Source organism: Lipotes vexillifer, unplaced genomic scaffold (assembly GCF_000442215.2).
Source record: "Lipotes vexillifer unplaced genomic scaffold, Lipotes_vexillifer_v1.1 scaffold4, whole genome shotgun sequence".
Taxonomy (NCBI): Eukaryota; Metazoa; Chordata; class Mammalia; order Artiodactyla; family Lipotidae; genus Lipotes; species Lipotes vexillifer.
The window spans coordinates 4,849,999-4,855,507 of NW_006785876.1; the positions used below are offsets into that span (position 1 = coordinate 4,849,999).

The following is a 5,509-nucleotide window of genomic DNA, read 5'->3' on the forward strand; positions in this document are numbered from 1 at the left end:
TCCCTGAGCTGACCCTGTAGAGGAGGGACCCTCCCTGATCATGGGGTGGGGGTGGGGAGATAGGGGAGACTTGGGGGGTGAGGGTGAGGGGAGTTGGAAGTGGGGTGAGCAATGTGGTGGATAGAGTCTGATTTTGGAGCTGGGTTTTAATCCCGACTCTGCCCCTTACCAGCTGTGCGACTTTGGGCAAGTTGCTTAACCAGTAGGATCACTGGTCTTGTCCCCTATAAAGTGAAGGTGACATTACCTTTTTTGCAAGAGTATTGAGCATTAGAGATAATGAGTACACAGCCTGTAGCAAGGTGCCTGGCATATGAAGGATACTCAGTAAATATTTGTTAAATGAATGAATCCCACTTTGGAAAACTCAGTGGATAAGAAAAGGCTTTGTTTTTATTCAAGGTAGACTAAGCCTTTTGATTTTTGCCGGGTAGCCAGGAACATTTCTGAGATGGGAGTAAAATTGAGAGAGTCTCCTTTTTTGTGATGAAGCAACAAAAAAGGTGAGGTTGGGTACAGCATCAGTGTGCAAAGTAAGATTGTTGATCCTTCTCCCCATCTGTTATGTTGAAACAACTCCTGTGATGGACTGTGACATGCATGCGAGATTGGTGATGACCTTGGTGGGTACAGGTCGGGGTGGGTAGGTGGTGGATTTGTAAGATGGTACAGAAAAACCCGAACGAACTTTTTGGTCAATCCAATAGTTAAGGCTGGGGATGACTGAATGGCATGTTTGATGATCCATGTTCCCCGGTGTTTTGTAGACTGAAAAATGTTGGGTGAAGCTGATGGAACAACACATCTAGGCATTGAGGAAGCCAGACTTCTTGTCCCAGTTTTCTTACGGCTTTGATGATCTTCTTGTGCCACAGAACAGGCTTAACTCAGGTGCTCCCCAGAAATGGGGTTGGAAGCTGAGGGTCGCTGTCCATTCTTTGCCTTTTTGTTTTTGGTATCGTTGATGGGAGTAGTTCTTCGGGCACAGTTCTGAACAAACACCAAAGGAATTTGTTTCCAGAAGTCTAGACCTCTTAATTGTATAATGCCGGGTGGTGCTCCAGTGTGAGTTTACAATCAGAGGAAGATTTGTCTGGGTTCTCGGGAGGGCAACCTTTTTGTCTGGTCCTTAAACCCCTGCCAGGTGCCTCTCCTCTTTGCTCTCAGAGCACTCATCACACTGTGATGCAGGGGAGCAGTTAACCTGTCTCTCCCCATCTAGGGGCAAGATCTTCTTTCTTTGAAGCTTCTTAGGGGCAAGGTCATTTATTGAAGGCTGAGCGTTTAGTTAGACTGTACATAGTAGGTGCTGAGCAATTCTGGTTCCTGTGTGACCCAACCCAGCCCTTCCTTAGACTAAAGCAGATAAGATCTATCTGGCAAAGCTTTTTGAACCCTCAGGAAGGAAGGTCCTGCATAAACAAACGGTGATAGTATTAACAATCGCATTACTAATTATTTTCCAGGGTTGAGTTAATGTGGTTAAATGATCTTCCAGGTGCTTGGCTTCAGCTGTCTCCCTTTTCAGCTTTATGTTCTAGTCACACATCCCTAAGCCAGCAGGAAAGAGTTAAAAGAGGAATCGAAGTACACACAGGTGTATTTTCTTGCTTAATTAGCATCTTCTAAAAGGTCTTTGGTTGCTGGCATCCTCTTTGTTATTCATTAAGCTCCTTATAGTGCCCACTGTAACCTGCTTGCTTTTCTGTTGTATCACTGGTCCTGTCTTGGTGGGTTCCATGCTCACAACCAGGACTTACTACTGCCTTGTTAGTGCCTAGATGAACTAAAAGGATGAAACCAGCAGGCAGAAGTGGATTGAAGGAGTTTTCCCCAGGCTCTACCCCTCATCCCTCGGTGTGGGGTGCACACTGCAATGTGCCATATCTTCCTGATGGCATCTTGGCAGGAGTTATAAGCTGCATTGTATGTTAAGCAGATTTGAGAGGAGATTGGGTGAGCCAGCTGGACGGGATTGTGTTGTGTGCTTTTAGGCTTCAGAGGGACTGAGTCCATGAGTAGAAGAGTGAGAACTTTGTTTGGTCTATCTCATAAGTGCCAACTGTCTACTAGGTGACATTTGGAATCTGTAAAGGACATGGCCTCCTATTTGTGAAGAGCTTCTGTGCTCTCACAGTAAACTGTGGCAGGGATCTCACTGAGGGTAGGGGCTGCTTTTTGGGAAGTCAGCCTAGACCCGAGAGCCCTGTGCTTCCACTCAGCCAACCGGAGAGATAGAACTCTGTGCTTATCGCCTTGGGTACTGAGCAGTAGCCTCTTTGCACCTTCCCAGGTAAGCCAAGTGGGGAATTCAATCTCAGAAGTCTTTGAGGGTCTTTAATTAGGGCAGAATTGTAGTCGCTTTCCTGTGGCTCCCTGGAGAAGACAGCTTTCCAGGCTTTGCACTGGAATTGGATATGGAGGGTTCTGTCCCAGTGTGTCTGTGGCCTTGGGCAAGTCACTTGTCCTCTCTGTCGCTTCAAAATGGGAGAACTCCACTTGTTCCATGGGCCTCACTAGGCTATAAGGATCAAAGGAAATATAATGGAAGGGAAAGCACTTCCAGAATGGTAAAGCACAGTACAGATGGAGGGATTTTGTCCATTTGTTGAGGAACTGTATGTTTTCATCATAAACATAATGTATGTCCTCGTTTAAAATACCAACCGTACAGAAAAGTATACAAAATTAAAAGTAAAGTAAAAGGACCTTTCCTTTCTTCCCCCACTGCTCCTGTCTAAGCCCTTTCCCAAAGATAGGGAACTACTGTTAACCGTTTATCATGTATCTTTCTAATCATTTTTGTGTCCTTCCAGACATTCCCCCTCATGTATCGCCTGTAAATAAACAAAACTCGATAGTAATACATACTGTTCTTCAGCTTGCTCTGCCCTCCTAACAGTTAACAACTGGGGGTGAGGGTGGGAGTGAGTCCCTCCCTGTTGGAGCCTTTGAGGAGCCTGGTTGCAGCCTCCTGCCCAGCCTGGTGCGTTCCTGGGGGCTGGCTCCTTGGGAGGATGGAACAGCTTTCCTAGAGGCTCTTGCCACAGCGGGCACCCTGCTTATCTCTGAGGGATTGTCTTTTATTCTGGGATGAAATTTTCTGGCAGGAGTGCCCTTGAGTGGGAACCAGGATGGGTGTAAGCGTGATGTGGGCATCAACACTCTCGCCTCACGTGTTTCTCTCCTTCACTCCTCTTTCATCTTTGGCTGGGAAAGAAGTAGAATTACCTGATTTCGCAACCCCTGTTTTAGTGCAGAGAGAGTCTCCTCTAGTTCCTGAAACCTTGGATTAGCCAGGTCATTTGCTGCTCTACCTTTCAAAAGCAAACCAGACCCAGCTGGTGTTTATTTATTTATTTGTGTGTGTGTGTGGTGTGAGGATTCGGAAGGTAGCCTGCCCGTGGCCATGCTTCCTTGCCAGTCCAGCGAAGAGGTCAGAGCCCACAGGAAGAGTTGTCATCTTCTCTGCTAGATGGTTATCTCACCCTTCATGGCCTTTTGACCTCTGGGGCTGTCAGAGCGCCGTGGGGAGCCCAGTGAGGAGGCAGTTGGGAAGCCTGTCGGAGGCTTCTCCTGCCTGTGTTTATTGTTGGCCTGGGCTTGGGAGAAGGCCAGGCCCATATGTGGGGCCAGGGTGGTCTCTGTTCTCCCCTTCCTTCCCCGAGTCATCTCATCATCTGCAGGCCTTTCAGACAGAAGGGTTTTCCTGTCCTGCTGACCCAGGGGTCACATCTGGGACTCCACTGCTGTGGCACACTTGCCTTGAGATCTCAAAGCCGGGGTGTGTCGCTTCCCCTAGGTGGTTCTGGAGGCTTTCAGGAAAGAGTGTTCCTTGGGCTAGCTGTGTGGGAACGCTGGCCTTTCTGGGCATTGCTCATTCTGAGGGGGTGAGGTAGTCCCTCTCAGGGTCTGGGGAGCCTGGCTGTAGCATAGCCCTTATCCTTGCTCTGTGGCTTCCTCTGGCGCTAGCTCACTGGGAAGCATCATTCCCTGGCCCTTTCAGAAACTGAAAGGTGCCAGTGTGTCACCCGTTCCTTTGACTGGCCCAGCTGGCTGGGGTGCACACTGCCCCATTGTACTGGGCTTTCCATGCAGCTCTTGTTGCAGCCTCCGGTCCCTGGGCCAGTTCTCTCCCAGCCCCTTTCCCTGGAGCCCGTGGGAGGTGGTGGGGTGAACTCTGCTGGCACAGGCCTGGGCTAGGTGGCAGCTGCAGCTGTGGGTGGCTTTGTTCTTACAAGCAGCTTTCAGGGCTCTGGTGCAGCCTGGCAGCAATGTTCCGGGAATAGGTGAGACAGGGGAGCTTCCCCCTGGTAGCAGTGCCCCGTTCCAGAATGGCAGTCCTCTCTTTCTGTTGACCATCCCTGGGGTCATGAGCTGGGCTCACTGCTATACTTTCACGAGGCATGCTTTCTAGAGTGGAGAAAGCCCCTGAGGGTCTGGTGGTAAGTCTGGGGGAGTGTCCCTGTCAGGAGAGTGCAGTGTGTACCCTCAGGCATCCTGCAGCTTGGCAATCCTTCTGCTCTCTCTTTGCAGCTCCGGAGTTGGGGTGCTCACAAACCAAGCTGTCTGTTTGTATGGAGTGCCTGGAGGGCGTCTGCCATGAGTCTGTCGCTAACCGTGCTAACCAGGAGAGCTGGCTGGTTGGGGAGAAGACACTAACCCTGTGAGTCTGACCTGGGCCAGCTGAGGGTGCCGCCAGCCATGCCTCTCTTCTCCCTTCCTCCCCCTGGCCTGTGCCTTCTCCCCTTTGCTTACATCATGCCATCTCCTCCGCTCGCTTGTCCTTACTACTGGGTTCCCTCCATTTTCCCAGTCTCCTTGCTGTGGGTGGGGCTGTGCATGGGCACCTGCCCATCTGCTGCTGGACTCTGCCCCTCCTTCTCCCTTCAGTTAGTACCATGGCTATCAGTCCTCCCTTAAAACAGAATGGTTAGCATTTCTGTTTAATCTGCTTTTAGCACCGTGGAGTTTGAGAACATCCCTCAGTTACCATACTGTTGGTTTCACGCCTCAGAGACAGATGGAACGAGAGTAGGGAGGGAATTTTCTGCTAGACCGGATAGTTTCCTCCCTTTATCAACAGGGGAAGATGGTGGGGATTCCCTGGTGGTCCAGTGGTTAGGACTCGGCGCTTTCCCTGCCGTGGCCTGGGCTTAGTCCCTGGTTCAGGGACTAAGATCCTACAAGGCCTGCGGCGGGGCCAAGAAAAAAAAAAGAGGGAAGATGCTGTCGCCATTATTCTCATCCCAGGGTACGAATTGAATTTAGGATCAATTGCAGGTTCTTCTTGGGGGTGGGGAAGTTGAGAAAAACCTTGGCCTGGCTGTGGGAAATTGCCTGGGCAGAAGAGTGAAACTACTTAAACTGAAAGCTGGAGCCCAGAACCAGAGATGTAGCTCCCATTGGTGACCGTGGCTCTGGAAGGTGGAGTGGGTGGAGTTAGTCCCCCCACCACCTTCCACGTCTGGAGCTTCACGGGGACTTTAACCAAAAAGAGCTGGGAAGA

At 50.2% G+C, this 5,509-nt stretch overlaps 1 protein-coding gene across 2 annotated transcripts in view; it reads left to right on the forward strand.

Annotated features, from left to right (window-relative positions):
- The window catches only part of TJAP1 (tight junction associated protein 1), a 24,557-nt gene that overhangs the window by 5,101 nt on the left and 13,947 nt on the right, over positions 1-5,509 (forward strand). Inside the window, exon 3 of one of the 2 annotated variants that reach the window (XM_007458265.1) lies at positions 4,537-4,666. The exons of the other annotated variant lie outside the window; for it this stretch is intronic. The gene's annotated coding sequence lies outside the window, so the exon portion shown is untranslated. The remainder of the gene's footprint in view (positions 1-4,536; positions 4,667-5,509) is intronic. 2 annotated transcript variants of the gene reach the window in all.